Consider the following 18,909-nt stretch of genomic DNA (forward strand, 5'->3'; position numbering starts at 1 on the left):
AATCCACATGAACATGGAAGGTATGTGGACATGTTAGTTATCATTTAATAAGATAGTTCCCAACACTTTTTAGAAACATTGTCTGCTGGTGAGTTAATTAAAAAACTATTAACTGTGATATGTGTAGTGGAAAGAAAAGCGAGAAGGGAGTGGCGAAGCAGATTTCTAAAAGAGTGGGGCAATTATGTAAATAGCTAGAATTTATTGATTTAATGCTAATTATTTTTAGCTTGAGTAAGTTTGTCAGACATATAATGTTACATTAATATGTCTTAGCTGGTTGGATTGGCTTAATTTTCCATGTAATTTTCCAGGCAGTATTGAACAGCCAATCACTATCATGTGGGATATTAGAGAACATTGCAGTTACTTTACACTAAAGAGTCATCATTTTGGGCAGCAGTTTTAGAGAAGAGTATAGCAATAAATGCACTCTTAGATTTACATTTATGCATTCCATTGGAAGAGTTTCCAAAGAAAAGAAAATTTATATCCAAAACCCTAATGAAATTAAGTTTTATTTCAATGATTTGTGTATATATCTTTCATTCTTAATACTATAATGAAGGGAGAACAGTAGAAACCTACTGTTGAAAGAAGTCTGTTGAAGGGTGTAAAACTCCCTTGGTTGGAAACAGAAGAGCCACTTATCATATACAGTAAATGGTGCCCACAATATCTTAGACCAATATTCATAGAAACTAGTGACCACACTCTCTTGCCAGAATGTGTGAATGATTCATAAGATTTCTGGAAATCCCTGGGTATCAGGGAAGCATATGTGGCCTAGGAGAAGTAAGGAGAAATAAAAGTAAACTGTTTCTGTGACCAAAAGAGGAATTTTTAGAGAAGCCCATGAAGGCTGTAATTCATCATGAGACACCAAGCTGGGGTACCCAGGAAATTGTCTCATTGACCTCCAAGGTACATACAGTGTTTTTACCTTTCTGCAGTTCCCAAATATGTGCAATGCCATGTGGCTGGATTCCTATGGAAGTTGGTGAAAGGAACATTCCTAAGGAACATTCCTTAGCAATTGAAAGGTCTTTAGTGCCATCTGGTTTAACCTTCTTGCTTGGATGAGATCACAGCAGTTTGTCTGGGTTGTTGCACAAATACTCACTGCCCAAAGGAAAAGTGTGAGGGTAATATATGTGTTATTTTCCAGTATATTCTATATAACAAAGCTATATTTGGGTGTTATTATACCTCTTTCACAGATGAGAAAATTAAGGCTCAGTAAGGATAAGAAGCTTGAATACAATTCACTTACTGGTAGTTTGTAGGATTTGAACCCAGAAGGTTCTCACCTTTCCACTAGTCACACTATCCTCTAAGTACCGTAATTAATTATAACAACAACAATAGAAAATAGAAAAGAGGCTCTTTAAATAGAAAAGAGCCTAAAAACACTGATAAAGATGATAATCCATCCTGATTTTAAAACAATGACTTCTTTTTCTCTTGAATTAAGATTTGCTGCTTAAGTGCTGAACATGTTCAGACAAGAAGGAAGAAATTGTTCAAAAAGGAGATGGGAAGAAAAACAATTCTCTGAATATGGAGGAGTATCTGTGTCAGGATGAAGAAATTGGCAAGTGGATAAATGTGACAAAACAGAAAAAGAGAAGGAAAGAAAATTCACTAGGGTAGGAGCTATGGAAAGGCCTGTAAAATTAAGCTGTACCTTTACTGGAAGATACAAAATACTAGGCCAGGTGAAATCCTAATGATGCAAGAAACACATGCACATTGCTAAGTAGAATAACCACAGTTGTAACTCTTGGGAAATAACAATGGTTAATATCTTTTGAACTGGGGCTCCAGAAAAAGGTAAATTGACATGCTTATCCAGGAGCTGAGCAGTTTTCTGGGGGCATAAATCTCAGCCATAAATGAGACCTGCTTGGACTCATTAAACCCACTAATCATTAACTCCAGCTGGGAGGGAAGGAACAAAGGAGAAATTTGTTCCCAAACCATGTTCCAAAAGAAGGGAAAAAAGGTTCTGTGCTGAGTTAAGCTCAGGCAGTGTCATATGCTAAATCTTTGCTTTTGGAGAGTCTCAGGAAATCAACCTGGTAGACTTAGTTTAGCTTAAACTTTTCCAAATATATTTGACCATGGTATACTTTTTCAGTAACATATACATTAAAGTATGGAACAAACTTTTTGTGAATGTATGATTCTTGAATATCTGGTAATGCTCATTGGCCTGTCAAGTGATTTGATATTTACAGAGGAAAAAAAAAAGAAAGAAATACTTTTATTTGTACATATTTCACAGCTTTGAAATAGAAGATTCTTAGATTTTCAGAAATTCAGTTATTTTCTTATAATCTTGTGTGTGCTACACATACTATATCATCTGTTCATCCTGCCTTCGATTCAGTTATTAGAAAATAGATGGTTTTGGCTGAAGTATTTTCTAACCGCTTGCTTATTGCATAAGCTAAGTTCATGTTTTCTTTTTATAGTTGCTATGCATTTTAGCCCCAGTTGATGAAAATTGATTAAAATGTTGTACAATAGAATAAACACCATGATAAATATTGTAAAGGGAATGTATCTTCTCAAAAATAATAGTGTGGATATAGAACACAAATCTGCATTGTCTCAGAAAAGTAATCACTCGTAACATATTCACCTGAGTGGCCAAAAAAGAAAACTACATGTAAAAGGTACGTTGAATATTCAGATGGATACACTGAGGTGCAATTTTATAGGATCTACGATCTATTTCTAGAATTCTGTCACATACAAACAAACTCTGTTTATTATGCTCTTTTCAAAGTGCTGACAAATCAGTCAATCAAATCGATCTAGATTCTTCTAAAATAGGAATCGGAATAAAATTATGTTTATTCAGAGAACTGCTGGGATCTCCAAGTTGTCACAGCACAGCAACCACAAACTTCGGGGCCAAGAAAGGGAAGGAAAAGGGGGAAAAAAATTAATGAGCTGGAAAGCTGGAGAAACTCCAAAATCTTTGGGGAATAGAAAAAATTTACATGACATAGGAAATTCTTGAATCATGTTATTAAGTCAGGAAGACACAACATTTACTGTGGGATTTTTTTGATCCTACATTCCTCAAAAAAAGAAAAAGTATGTCGTGCTATTGCCAGAAAGATGATAAACTAGCATAATTAAAGTTGAGAAAGAAAAGAAAATTTGCAGGTTACAGTTTTTGAGTCAAGTAATATTGTAGAGCGTTGCCTAATATCAAGGATATATGATTTACAAAGGCACTTACCATCACACACTTACTAAATACTTAGCAATTTCAGTTGGACAAAACCAGTGATGTGCTCGACATGAACGCATTCTCTGCAAAGATGCAGTCCATTTGAGAAAGAAAAGTGCTCAATGACTGTCTCTTGGTCATCACTAAATATAATGCTAACAGAGAAATTAAAAAAATTGTTAATAATGATAATAAAAAAATTGTTCAAAAAATGTTAATTGTTAATTGAGTTGTACTGCAGACTCGCAAAGTTGTTCTGAGATAGGCATGGGAGAGCATGTGCTACTTGTACAGGAAGGAATGGCCTTAGTGGGTAGATTGCTTTGAATGCCAGGAACCAACAGCTTTAGTCACAGAAAATGTTTGATTGGAAACAGTTTCTCTTTACAATTACAAAAACAACCACATTATTGTGAGCATTCATTCTTCTTTTCAGTGTGTTTGACTGAACAGCTTGTATGAGACTGATTTTTTTTTACTGGAGTCTTCCAGCTGTCGGTGAAAAACAGGTATACGCTCACCGGTTTTTAAAATAAAGATGATAAAAATATTTTTCTTGAAACATGTTATGGCCAATAATTTCAAGGTTTATTCAAATGATGATATGTTTGAATCTTGAAAAGGCTAAACTTAGTGCGTAAAAGCATATAGATCATGACTTTGTCTTGCTGAATCAAAGTATTCCATGATTTAAAATAAGACTGTATTATAGAGCATTTTGGCTCATACTATGAGTTTGATTCTTATTCAGTGCTTGATGATTTTCTTCTCTCATCAGAGAAAAAGATTGATAATGTGTCATGATTATGTTTTACATCAATATCTAAATGCTGCCACAAAATTACTTTCCAGGGCCAAATACAATGTAGCAAACAAAAATCTATTTGCAAGAACCTTCCAAATTAAAACATTTTAATATGCTTTGGTTGCCAATTTCTATTCTGGAGGACCATTAAAGATAGTGTTTGATGTGAAGTTTCTTCATAATTTTTGGGTCAGTGTTTAACTTTTTAAAACTATGGAAGTTTACTGCCGTTATGCTTGACTTATAAGACTAAAAATATAAATCAACTCAACCTGTACCTATTACTTAATCTATACCTAATCTCCCTATTTATTTCTGGCATTATGTTGAGATCTTGGTATAAGGTGAGAAGTGATATTTTCCTTATGACTGATCAGAAATGAATGAAAATGCCAATTTCAACATAGGCTTTATTTTTATAACTTAAAATCATAACACTTAAAGTTTACCCAGAGTTAGTGATAGGGATTTTTGTTAAATAACTAGGATATGTGTTGTAGATAAAACGTTTGAGAACCCTTGGTGTAGAGGAGTATTTTGGAAAATGTTAGATGAGAAACTCAAGGGTTTGGAGGCATGGAACATGGAAACCATTAACAAAGAAAATGGCATTGTTTCTTTCTTTTTTTTCTTTTTTAAAGTAGGTGTCATGTACACTGCAGGGCTTGAACTCATGACCCTGAGATCAAGAGTCATATGCTTAACCAACTGAGCCACCCAGGCACCTGATGCCATTGTTTCTAAAACCAAACTTGAATAAGACAAGAGGGAGTCTGATGTTCAAGTAATTCTATAAAACAGAGTTTTGTCCACAAGAACAGATATGACTGAAAAAAAAAACATACTGGAGAAATACCAGTGGTAATCAGGAAATTAGAAAGAACGAAGGGAAAAATGAACTTGGGTGCTGATTCTTGATTTGTTCATCCAGTTAATAATACAAAAATATTTTCTGAAGCTAGAGAGGTTAAGTAGCTAGTTGCTATGGAACTGAGTTAGGTGTCTGAGATAAGACTAGATCCCACGTCTATTGGAATCATAACATAGTCTCTGGACCTCTGGTGACTGCCATTGACTGTATAATACAACCAGCAAGGACTACTTTTTGAAGAAATATCATGAGTTGGATTTTATTTGAGTGAAATCAAGGGCCTGTGAAATATCTGCCCAGGATATCAATTGTGCGGTTGGACATAAAGGTGTGACATTCAGAGGAGCTGTCTGAGCTACAGGCTTCAGATTAGGTGTCATTGTATTATATACAAGTTGATACGACTTTACCTCAAACATTTTATCTGCAAAACTTGTACTTAGTCATTTAACAAGTGGAGGATTTAAATAGAAAAGAGCCTAAAAACACCTGATATTTAAAAGTTAGATAAAAATCCCAATATTGGCGGGTTAGATGGAAGAGAAGCAATTAGAGAAGACCAAGAAGGAATGATGAGTCAGAAGCGAAGGAAACCAGTGGGGTGTGATGTCACAGGATTCAAAGGAAGAGAATGTATGTGAGGAGAAAGTCCACTATGTGGAAGTCTGCTGGGAAGTCAAGAAAAATAAGGAAAATCCCCAGAAGCTTTAATGCAGAGCAGTATTGTAGAGGTTCCCAAGTCAGTGGAGTATTGAAAAACAAAGCACTGAGCATGGGTCCTAAAAAGAAAGTATGAGGGGCGCCTGGGTGGCGCAGTCGGTTAAGCGGCCGACTTCAGCCAGGTCACGATCTCGCGGTCCGTGAGTTCGAGCCCCGCGTCGGGCTCTGTGCTGACAGCTCGGAGCCTGGAGCCTGTTTCAGATTCTGTGTCTCCCTCTCTCTCTGCCCCTCCCCTGTTCATGCTCTGTCTCTCTCTGTCCCAAAAATAAATAAAAAACGTTGAAAAAAAATATTTTAAAAAAATAAAAAAAAAAAAAAGAAAGTATGAGTGCTGATTGCGAATTTAGACTCCTGATTCCAGCGGAAGTTGCCCATGGCATCTGAATATAGGCAGGTTTAAATGAGTTTGGGTTGTCAGTGGAAACTTTGGAGTTCTCCACTGAAGAGTGACTGGGGGAGTAAAGACACGCATGGTCTTTAGCATTGTAGATACCCAACATTTGTCTTTTGGTCCTACAAGCACAAGTTCAAATGAGGTTGATTTGCCCTTTGTGCCTCTTCTCTTTGGTTTCCTTTCACACATCAGTCTCCTCTTATGTCACTTTTCTCTGTGGGATGTGTGTGTGTGTCGGCGGGGGGGGAGGGCACAGTTCAGGGGAACATGGAATAATCTTAATGTTGAAATGTGGAATTAAGAAACGAGGTATATCAAGCTATTCTGTGGGACAACATAACTGAATTTAAAAGCAAATCATGGGAGTCATTGTCCTAGATGAAAAACACGCTTTATAATTTGATGAGGAGGGTATTTAATATTACGATAAAATTGTAAACAACCATGCCAAGTTCTGATTTCAAAAGGATGTTTAGTTATAGAAAAACAATTGCTACAGGGCCATTTCTGCAAAACTATTGTGTGGAAAATAGTAGTAAAAAAATCGCTCTTTTTGACCATTTTACTATAATATGTGAATAAGGATTTACTTAATGTTGTATTATATTTTATGAAATGAAGTTAATATTACAAATGGAAGAACTGGTTGGGGAAAAGGACCCTTCTAATTCATTAGGAAGTTTTTCTCTTTTTGTAAAAAAAAAAAACAACCAAAAACAGCTTTGCTTTTTCATCAATTCTTTTTGAAATATAGAACACCATAGAAACAGTGGCATCTTCTATTAGGGGTACAAACTGGCAGATCATTTATTTTGTCTGATTTCTTAATTACTGAGCCTGCTGTATATGGTACCAAAATTTATAGACTTTGCCAGAGTCATTTTGTCGTTTTACCCAAGATTTATATAATTTATTTTTGATGTGGTGGACATGATACTGCATTCAATTATCTGTGCATCTATTTCCTAAAGTAACTTGAGTGTAATAAATAAGTATTTTGGTTTCAAAAGAAATAAATCCTGTTTAAATTTGTTTATTTAAAAAATGTGTTAATGTTTTTATTTATTTTTGAGAGAGAGAGAGAGAGAGAGAGAAAGCATGAGCCAGGGAGTGGCAGAAAGAGACGGAGACACAGAATCTGAGTTGTCAGCACAGAGCCTGACGCGGGACTGGGACCCATGAACCGTGAGATCATGACCTGCGCCGAAGTCCGACGCTTGACCAACTGAGCCACCCAGGTGCCCCAATTCTGGTTGCATTTAAATGGAAAGGCTAGTTGTTTTGAAGAATTCATTCATTGCTTTCCTTATTCAACAAATCTACACTTAAGACTTATTGTGAGCTAAGTCCTGCTCTGCAGTTAGGGGTAGATCAGGGAACAGAGCCAAGTTCCTGTTTTCAAGAAGCTTATATATCTACTAGGGAAGAAAGACACCAAACAAACAGAAAGATAATATGTTGAATGGCAAAAAATAATATAAAGAAAAATTAGAGTGTTTGGAAATTGGAACTGATGAGAAGAACATGAGTTGGGCTCTCAAAAATGGTGATCATGGGAGCTTAACAATTATGGCCATAGCCAGAATAGTCTGGGAGAGACGTTGTTAGCTCTTCCTTAGACCCCATTGGCACTGGGACTCTGGAAGTTGGCTTCTGCCAGTGTACGTACAAGTATACAAGTCTGCTTCTATACTTTGCTCCAGAGTCAGAGACTGGGCAGGGAATGGCAGAGTGTAGGTCGCACACCCAGACCTGAACTTTGCAGAGAGATCATCTGCTCCCCTGCATCATTTCTAATGGAAACGTGACCCTGTCCACCCACCAATCTTGGGTTTTCCCTACTTTGGGGATGTAATTATAAAATTCAGGATAAGTGAAGTTGAATTTTAGATAAATACTAGTTAATGTTTTAGTATAAGTATGCTCAAATTTAATTGAGTGCTCTGTAGTTGTTTTTGCTAATTCTGACAACTCTATCCCAAACAGGAAAAGTGTTGTTTGCTGACAGCCCCAAAAATGACAAAACACCCATTCAAATCCACTAAAGGTGAAGAATTAAGAAAGACTGATACATAACACCAGACTCCTAAAACAGTGTGCTCAGTACTATAATTAGGAGTGAATATACAAATCTGTGGGAGAGCATCTAAGAAAGCAACTTATTTTTTTCTGCCTAGGAGTTGGATGGAGAGTTTCACCAAGCCACAAATTTTTGAGCTGAGTTTTGAGCTGGATCTCAAGATGAGTAGGAATTTACCAAGGGAGGAAAAAAAAAAAAAAAGGAGAGAGAAGAGAGTGCTTCGCCAGCAGAGAAAGCAAGCAGCATGGACCACAGGGTCATCAAGTGAGCATCATCAATTTGGTGTGGTTTGCATGAAAGGGTTCTTGTGTATCAGAAGTGATTGGGGACGAGTGTGGAGAAGGGCTTTGTGTGAGATGGAGAAGGTGTCTTTTTTTTAATAAAAAAAAAATATATATTAATTTTTATTTATTTTTGAGACAGAGAGAGACAGAGAATGAACAGGGGAGGGGCAGAGAGAGAGGGAGACACAGAATCCAAAGTAGGCTCCAGGATCTAAGCTGTCAGCACAGAGTCTGATGCGAGGCTCAAACCCATGGGTCCTGAGATCATAACCTGAACTGAAGTTGGATGCTTAACCAACTGAGCCACCCAAGCACTCCCAAGAAGGGTCATACACACTAGAAAAAAGAGGGAGAAGAACTGAGTTTGGAAAGCTTGCTGTAGCTGCAGAGCTGCTATACATGACTTGACTTCGGTTTTATAGGTTTGGTTTTATGTATTTATATCTTGAGCCCCCAAGAGAAAAAAAAATACCTTAAGTTACTGAGTTATTATTACAAGGGTACTTGTTGGCTGGCAAGAGACTCTCCATGTTTGGTTTGTGGGGCTCTGGAAGGGGGACATAAAGCCAGTACAGATGGTAACTCATGGAGTGAATTACGGTGTTGGGTGTCAGTACAGGTGAACACTGATGAGGCCACAACCATGCTACTGGTCCAATGCACTGAGACGGCCATTAGCCCATCCAGTGAAACTGAATGTAAGACCAGAAAGGAACCTTGGAGGTGACAAGTGAGTGACGGTGCATTAGATGTATTGCAAGTTCCTGACTTTACGAGTGAGTAAATGTACAGATGTGCCTGGACTTTTCCTTCATCAGGGCATTTATCTCCTTTCCCTGTGCCACTCAAAGAAAAGGTGAAGCCTTGAAATTAAATCATAGATTTTCTTCAAAGGGAAAGTTTGTTATGGCCAAGTACATAGTAACTTTTTTATTACTATGAGAGTTTTGAATTCAGAGAACACAGACACCTATGGACTTGGGTAACTGTGTTTCTTCAGGATATGATATCGTAAGAGATTTTTGATTTGCTGTGCATGTCAAGACACGCTCATTTGTCGCCTAGTTGGCTCAAAGTCTTGAAGATGTGAATCAAATAGAAGTGAAATCTCAAAAATTTTTTTCTCATGGCTTAAGGTAACTTTCATCCACTTCCGTTTTTGCTTCTTTTACCTGTTCATTTCATTGTTTTTTAAGGCACATCTCCGACATTTTGAGTCACATGAAGTTGGAAGACTTTTTTTTTTTTAAAGTAATAAAAAACCAGCCTGGAGGGGGGAACAAACATGGAGGGAAATCACTCAGAAGTCACACTGTCCCAACACCTCTGGGCCACACAGCGAAGAGCAAAATCATTCCCCTGAAAATCGGTCAGGCTTTGTGCATCCAAGAAGGTTTGGGGGGATAGATGCAGAAGGGACCATCACATCATAGTGGGGGTGAAATGGGGGTGTGCTGGATCCCAAGCTGGCTCTTCACAAAACTTCTTCTCTAGGAGTGGAGTTCCTGGCCACCAGGCTCAGTTTTATACCCTTGATGAGGCTGTGCCTGCCCTGGGTAAAACTTTCATCATAGAGGTTGAGGGCAAGATTGTCAGCAGTGAGATAGGTATGGTTCTGTGATGTGGCATTTGTCTTGGAGATATTCCTGGCTGCCTGGATCTTGTGTAGCGTGACATAGTCAGGGTTCTTGCTCACAGCATCTCCAGGGTGAGCAGGTTGGGGTTGAGGGTTCACACAAGGCCTGGTCTCAACCTGGCTCTGGCCCCATGCCTACTCCTCTAGCCCTTCTCTGGGCTGTCAGATCCTGCAAAACTTTTTGCTATATCAAATTAAATACTTTACTAACTTCACCTTAATTTTTTTTGCATATTCTATATCTTTGGCAGATATATATATATAATTTTACCTTTAGGAAGATACATACTATTAGAGAAAGAGAAAGCAGAGACAAAACAATAGCATGATGGTTTTTAAAAAGTTGTTGAGAAACTGTACTTGACTGCTTGTAAATTTCATTATTTCTAAATCTGCCTCTGCCTCCCACATTAATGTGAATAATGGGAAGTTTCTGTAGAAAAATTCTGCATAGGCCCTCTAGTTATGCATGTAATAAATTAATATCACTGTGTTGTAGAAGATACATAAATGCATATACGCTTCTATAAACTAACAGAGCAAATTTGCATTTCTGGAATTCATTTTTTGTAAACAGTCAATAATTAGTGTTGAGCACAAATAATAGAAGGATATATGAACGAAGACCAACTTTGCCGAAGATTAGGAAGTGTGCATTGGGACAAGGGAAGATTAAATAGAGGTAAAACCAACCAACCAACAAACAAACAAAAAACAACCAACCAAACAAACGAAAAAACAAAGCAAGACAAAAACACCAAAACCTGAACATAGTGAGAGGAAATGTTGAGAAATATTTGGTCTAATATGACTTAGCTGGGTTTCTGGAAACACAGACTTTCTTCCAAAGGAGTAACCTGGGAAACCAGTGGATAAGTAGGGGAAATAGAGGACCATTTCGAGGAAGCCAGAGGGGTGCCAGAACTGCATTTTGGCCCAGTGCAAAGGATTGTAGCCATTACGTGACCAGAAAGGACTCTATTTTCTCCTTCCTTCCTTCCTTCCTTCCTTCCTTCCTTCCTTCCTTCCTTCCTTCCTTCCTTCCTTCCTTCCTTTCTTTCTTTTTCTTTCTTTCTTTCTTTCTTTCTCCTCTCTCTCTCTCTCTCCCTCCCTCCCTCCGTCCCTCCCTCCCTCCCTCCTTCCCTCCTTTCCTCCTTCTTTTTTCTTTCTCTGAAAACCTGATTTCTAGAACCTCACAGACCCTGGAGCAGAGTGTTCTGGAGATTTAGAAGAGAGTTGGCTTATGTTAGATAAAACTGTTCATTTCTGTAATGTTCTCCAGTTTCATTGTGGAGACCGTGAATACCTTTTGGTTCACCTGTTCTTTGGTATTTAGCTTTGTATTCTTTGATGCTAATGCCAAATGATGTCTTCATCTTTTAATTAAATTTTCTAGTTGTTTGCTGTTCTTGTATAGACTTGCATCTGACTGTGTACTTAGCCACACTGTCAATAGATCAATAATTTTGTGTTTATGCAATTGATTACATCATTTACAAATATAACCACTTTTTCTCCTCAGTTCTAGTCTTTTATGTTTCTCATCTCTTTCTATTGTGCTAGTTATGGCCTCTAACTCAATATTGAATGGAAATAGTAATGACCAGTATTCTTGTACCATTCCTGACTTTATTATTACTTTCCAAATGTTTACTGGTGTAAGAACACTTAACAAGAGATATACTCTTTGAAATTAAAAAAAAAAAAAATTAACGTTTATTTATTTTTGAGAGAGACATCAGGTGGTGGAAGGGCAGAAAGAGACTCACACACACAGAGTCCGAAGCAGACTCCAGGCTCTGAGCTGTCAGTGCAGAGCCCGATGTGGGGCTTGAATCCATGAGCCATGAGATCATGACCTGAGCTGAAGTCGAAAGCTCAACCGACTGAGCCACCCAGGTGCCCCCACCCTCTGAAAATTTTAAATTGTATAGTACAATATCTTTGTTTAAATATTTACTTATTATTTGGGAGAGTGCAAGTGGAAGAGGGGCAGAGAGAGCAGGACAGAGGATCTGAAGCAGGCTCTGCGCTGACAGGCTGACAGGAGTTAGCCAAAGTGGGGCTTGAACTCCTGAACCATGAGATCATGACCTGAGCTGAAGTCAGATGCTTAACCGACTGAGCCACCCAGGTGCTCCTGGTACAGTATCTTTAAATACAGGGACAGTGTTGTATAACAGATCTCTGTAACTTACTCATGTTGCATAACCAAAACTTTTTGCCCATTGATTAATACCTCCTGTTTTCCTATCCTCTTGGCCCTGAGTGACCACCAAACTATTCCCTGATTCTATGAGTTTGACTATTTTAGATTCCTTGTATAAATGGAATTGTGCATTATTTGTCTTTCTGTGACAGGCTTATTTCATGTACCATAATGTCTTCAAAATTCATTCATATTGTTGCATATTGCACAGTTTCTTTCCTTCTGAAGGCTGAATAATATTCCATTATATGTATATATACGTTTTTAATTAATTCACCCATCCATGGGCATCTACTTGCTTCCTTATCTTTGCTATCGAACATGAGAATGCTACCTATCTCTTCGAGATCCTTATTCCAATGATTTTCGATAAATACCCAGAAGTGGGATTGTTGGATCATAATGATAGTTCTATTCATATTCTTTACATTTTTTTTAACATTTATGTATTTTTGAGGACAGAAAGAGACAGAACACAAGCAGGAGAGGAGCAGAGAGAAAGGGAGACACAGAATCCAAAGCAGGCTCCAGGCTCTGAGCTGTCAACCCAGAGCCCAATGCAGGGCTTGAACTCACAAACTGTGAGATCATGACCTGAGTCAAAGTCGGATGCTTAACCAAGTGAGCCACCCAGGCACCCTATTTCTATTTTTATTCTTTAAAGGCACCACCATCCTGTTTTTCATAGCAGCCGTACAATTTTGCATTCCCACCGACAGTGTACAGGGTTCCCATTTCCCCATATCCTTCTCCACACTTGTTGTCTTCTGTTGTTTTGATAATAATCACCCTGATAGGCAGAAAGTGAAATCTCACTGTGGTTTTCATTTGCCTCTTTTCATTTGGTTATTAACATTGACCATCTTTACATATACATGTCAGTTATTTGTATGTCTTTTTTGGAGAAATGTCTCTCTAAATCTTTAGCCCATTCACAAATTCTCAAAAATTTATTAGTGTATTTGTTGTTGAGTTCTCAGAGTTCCCTATATATTTTGGAAATACACCCCTTATCAGATAAACTGGTTTGGAAACATTTTGTCCCATTCTGTAGGTTGACTTTGTTGATTGTTTTCTTTGCAGAAGTATTTAGTTTGATATAGTCTGATTTTTCTATTTTTGGTTCTTTGGGTATGTGTTTAGCATCATATCCATGAAATCATCACCAGGACCCATGTCCTGAAGCTTCCCCCAATGTTTCCCTCTCTCTGTTTTATAGTTTGAGGTCTTAAGTTTAAGTTTTTAATCCATTTTGAGTTTTTGTTTTGTTTTTGTTTTTGTTTTTAGTTTTTTGGTATTGTGTGAAATGGGACTCCATTTTAATTCCTTTGCTTCTGGCTATTTAGTTTTCCCAACTCCATTCACTCAAGAGCCTGTCCTTTCCCCATTGTATATTTTTGGCTGCTTTTTTGGAATGAATTTACCATATAACATAGGTTTACTTTTGAGCTGTTTATTCTGTTCCATTGATCTGTGTTTGTTTTTCTGCCAATACCATACTGTTTTGATTACTGTAGCTTTGTAATGATGGTTGAAATCAGTCACTGTGATGCCTTCAGCTTTGATCTTCTTGTTCAAGACTGACTGGCCTATTCACAGTCCTTTGTGGTTCCATATAAGCTTCAGAATTCGTTTTTCTATTTATGTAAAATGTGCCATTGGGATTTTGATAAAGATTGCATTGAATCTGTAGATAGCTTTGGGTAGTATGGACTTCTTAATAATAGTATGTCTGACAATTCATAGATACAAGATGATTTTCTATTTCTTTGTATCTTAATTTATGTCATCATTGCTTTGTAGTTTTTGACATGTTGGTCTTCACCTCCTCAGTTAAATTCATTCTTTTTGGTGCTCTTGTAAATAGGACTGTTTCCCTTATTTCCTTTATGGTAGTTCATTGTTTGTGTATAGAAATACAACCAGTTGTGTATATTGATTTTGTATCCTGAAAGTTTACTAAATTTGTTTGTTACTTATAATAGTTTTTTACAGAGTCTTTAGTTTTCTATATAAGATTATGTCATCTGCAAACCAGGGCAATATTACTTTTTCTTTTCTAATTTGGATGCCTTTTATTTATTTTTCTTATCTACTTGGTCTGGCTGGATCTTCAATACTATATTGACTTGAAGTGGTGACACTGAGTATCCTTGCTTTGTGCTGGACTTAAAGGAAAGGCTTTCAGGTTTTCACTGTTGAGTATGATGTTAGCTGTGGACTTTGTATATATTGCCTTTATTATGCTGTGGTAATCCACTTCTGTTCCTAGTTTTTTGAAAGCTTTTATCATGAAAGGGTATTGAATTTGCCAAATGCCTCAATTTAGATGATTTATGTGATTTTTACCCTTTTTTCTAATATATGTGGTAAATCATATTAACTGACTTTCATATGTTGAAATCATCATTACCTCTCAGGGAGCATCCACTTGGTCATGGTGTAAGATTTCTTGAATGTGCTGTTTAATTCAGTTTCCTAGTATTATGTTGAGAATTTATGCAACTATATTTATCATAGATATTGTCCTGTAGTTTTCTTTTCCTGTGGTGTCTTTGCTGGGTTTTTGTATTATGGTAATAAAATTCCTCAAAAATAAATCTGGAACTATTTTCTCCTTTTCACTTTTTTGGAGGAATTTGAGGATTGGGAATAATTTTTCTTTAAATGTTTGGGAGGATTCACTGGTGAGGCCATCTGGTCCTTGGCTTTTGTTTTGGGGGGGTTTAAATTATTCAGTCTCTTTAGTAATTTGTTCAGATTTCCAATTTCTAAATGATTCACTCTTGGTAGGTTATGTCTCTAGGAATTTATTCATTTATAGTTAGTTGGCATAAAATTGTTCATACTAATCTTTTATGATCCTTTGTATTACTGTGGCATCAGTTGAATGTCTCCTCTTTCATTCATAATTAATTTTATTTGAGTCCTCTCTTTTTTTTCTTGGTAAGTATAGCTAAAGGTTTGTCTAGTTGGGTATGTTTTAAAAAAAAACAGCACTGATTTCATTAATGTTTTCTATTATCTTTTTTGTCTCCATTTCATTTATTGGTAGTTTGATCTTTATTATTTCTTTTCTTTTACTAATTTTGGGTTTCATTTGTTCTTTTTCTAATTCCTTGGGATGTAAAATTAGGTTGTTTATTTGAGCCTTATCTTTTTTTCTTAAGGTAGGCATTTATTGCTATGAACTTGACTTATAGAACTACTTTTGCTGCATCCCATAAGTTTCAGTATGTTGTATTTGCATTTAATTTCTCTGAGAATATTTTTGATTTCTCTTTTGATTTATTCTTTCACTCATTGGTTGTTCAGTATCATGTTATTTAATTTCCACATGTTTGTGACTTTTCTTTTATTCTTATAATTGATTTTGTACCTTTGTGCTATGACAAGGAGATGAGCATCTTCCCCTGTGCCCTCCAAGCTGAGCCCTGAGTGGGTAGCCATGGTGAGTGCTTGCACACCTATTAAAACCTGCTACTTTTTTGCTAGACGTGGGGTTTTATGGAAACAAGCTTCATTGGCTTTCAAGAGCTAGGGATTTTAGAGGCCTTTGCCTTGGATGAGAGTCTTTGATGTTGAAGTATTAAATTTGAGGTCAAACCCTTTGCTTTTCAGGCAGAAGCTCAGAGTTGAGAGTTACTTCCTGATTGTATGGCGTAGTGCCAGGAGTTGAGTTTATGGCTGCACTCTGTCTCAGCTTTTCAAAACTGTTTCCCTGTGGATATTTTCTTATTTGCCTGGTGTGAGGGAACCTTTCAGCTACTTTCTGGATTTTTTTCAGAAGAAGTTGCTTGGTGTGTCAGTGGTTGGAGAGGAGTTTAGGAGCCTTCTGAGCCACCATCTTGGTTGACCTATACACTTGTATTTTAAATTGTTACATTCTTTTGATAAATTGAGGCCTTTTTCATCATGTAATGATCATCTCCATTCTTAATAGAACTGTTTAGCTTAAAAGGTCCTTTATCTGACATTAAGATAGCTATTCTAGTTTTATTTTCATTAATATTTCTGAGATAAGTCATGTTCTACCATTTTCTCCCTATACTTCCATGTCCTTATGTTTTCAGTAAATTATAAGCATATACCTGTAACTCCTTAACACTTAATTTTCTAATTTAGTATATTTATATAGATTGTCATTATTGATATGCTTGGGCCTATTTTTACTAACTTTACCAATTTATTAGTTGGTTCTTTCTTTGTCTGTTTCTTTTTAATTCTTTATTACTTTTATGATTTGAGTTGATATTTATACTGCTCTCCCAGTAAGGCAAGAACTTAGTGCTTTGTCTACCAATGGATTTTCCACCCCTAAACCCAGATCATTGCCACTCCCCATCCCGAAGCCTTCTACATACACATATGTAAACACTAGTTCAAACTAGTTCCACATAATTCTGGGGATTTCACAGTTCTCTGAATTTTCACACTGCACTTCTTTCAGGGTTGATTTTGGCCAAGGGATCCAAGCTAGTTTTACTAGATTTATATCTTATCAGAACTGGAGCCTGATTTTTTAGAGTTGCTATTTATTCTATAGCTATTTCCAACTATAATTTGCATACTTTTCTATAGTTGGTTTTTGAGACTACTAATGCCACCGTTATGTAGATTCGGAATTACTAACAGTATACTTTGTGTTTTGCTTACCTGAAGCACTTCGGATAAAGGCTACAAGTGCTCTAATTATTTTCTTTGTGGGGGTAGGAATTGTTTGTTAAAGTTTAACATAAACTTTTTTTCAAGGCTAAAGTTCAAAATTTAAATTTAAATTTAAAATTAAAATTTAAAATTTCTCATAATTTGTTTTTAATGACTGATGTTTATTTTAAATGTTGGAGAGATAGGCCAATTTGGACATGGTCATTCCTCCTCCACTTAATGGTATTTGGAGAAATATTCATGGCTACTCAAAACCATTGGTGTAGTTTATGTTATTTATTTATTTATTATTATTTTTTTAATGTTTGTTTATTTTTGAAAGAAGAGAGACAGAGAGCAAATGGGGGAGGAGGGACAGAGAGGGAGGGAGACACAGAATTTGAAGCAGGCTCCAGGCTCCAAGCTCCGTGTCAGCATGGACCCCAACATGGGACTTGAACCTACAAACCTCGAGATCATGACCTGAGCCAAAGTCGGACGCTCAACCGACTGAGCCATTCAGGCACCCCAAGACCATTGGTGTAGTTTAGATGCACAACCCTTCTTAGGTCAGTGTTGTCTTCAAGTTCTGTAACACATTTCATAGTTGGTGACATGGGCTTTTTCAACAGTATTTATTTGTTGTCATCCATTATCATGTTGAATTTTCCATTTTTCATTATCTGATACTTGACCTTATGGTCCTGAAATAGTGTCTCTTCTTCAAGAGACTTCTCAGAAGTGAACGCATTTTTACACCTCATCTTACAGCTGATATTTCAAGCCAGATTTTCTCGTTTGGCCATTTGTTAAACAAATATTGCTGCCATAGAGATTAGGTTGCCCTACAGGTGTTTGGATTACACAATTCTTAAAATTTTTACAATCAGAAAATATTTATCAAGACTGTGATATGTCTCAGACTTTGCCCTGCTAGTGGAAGATTTAATGATAAATAAATCTATTCCTGCCTTTGAAAATGACAAACTTAGGGAATAGAGTTAATACCATGTAAGATTCAGACAATTTATTAATTTACAACACAGGATTAAGAAATTTGAAGTCTATAAGATCCTCATATTGTCTCTCCCTGTGGCCACATGAATATAATCAGCAGGTAGTTGGTGTGCATGGATTAACCAAGAGGACGTTTCGTATATATTAACTCTAAGCCAATGGATATGGATTACAATCCTATTATTGTTATTTTCTGTCTTTCCATTTTTTATTTAAAATAGGGATGTGAGAATGATCACTTTCAATATATATCTTGATTAATCTTCTCAAATAGAGTTCACTTTTCTTTAGACAGCAGGTCAGGTGATAATCCAGTTTCACTAGCTTTGGGGTCATTCTGCTTCATTAGATAAATTTGTGTCTGAATTTGTTTTGATCTTTTTGTTAACAGTTGGTCTTAAATGGTAATGGTAACTTTCAAGAGGCCACTCTCATTTCTGTTTTCCAGGGTTTTCTTTTTCAGGGGACATCACCTTACTATAGATAAAAAGTACAGATGATAAATTTTAATATTTTCTATATTATTTCAAAAGTGCTTGTAATTTTATGCTTGATTCATAATAAATGTCTCTCAACTGGAGTTGTAATTTAAATTATTTTGAATTACTTTGGTATTTACAATTTATTTTTGTCTTTGAATTTTTGATAAGCTAATAGAATGCTCTCTGTAATGAGTTCTGGGTGTGCTGGTTTCCCGATAAGGTGTTTGCAAATGTGATGCATCTATATATGGATTAAAATTTGCAATTTATTCCTTTCCATACGTTAATGCCAGAAACTAAATATGTAGGATATCTGGTATTGCCAGGCACTGTTTGTAGGCCTGATGTAGTCTAATTAGTTCTGTGAATATTCTGGCTAGTATTAAAATATGGAAATATTAGAATATAGCCATAACATGCTACTACTGACATACTGTTTTTAGTTAGGTTAAGAATATATATGGGGCTCCTGGGTGGCTCAGTCGGTTGAGTGTCCGACTCTTGGTTTTGGCTCAGG

At 36.5% G+C, this 18,909-nt stretch overlaps 1 long non-coding RNA gene across 1 annotated transcript in view; it reads left to right on the forward strand.

Annotated features, from left to right (window-relative positions):
- The window catches only part of LOC131516867 (uncharacterized), a 206,319-nt gene that overhangs the window by 131,564 nt on the left and 55,846 nt on the right, over positions 1–18,909 (forward strand). Inside the window, exons 10-13 of the long non-coding RNA XR_009264277.1 lie at positions 1,475–3,756; positions 7,121–7,275; positions 8,215–8,381; positions 9,021–9,131. This is a non-coding gene — a long non-coding RNA (uncharacterized LOC131516867). The remainder of the gene's footprint in view (positions 1–1,474; positions 3,757–7,120; positions 7,276–8,214; positions 8,382–9,020; positions 9,132–18,909) is intronic.

This window comes from Neofelis nebulosa, chromosome 1 (genome assembly GCF_028018385.1).
Source record: "Neofelis nebulosa isolate mNeoNeb1 chromosome 1, mNeoNeb1.pri, whole genome shotgun sequence".
NCBI lineage: Eukaryota > Metazoa > Chordata > Mammalia > Carnivora > Felidae > Neofelis > Neofelis nebulosa.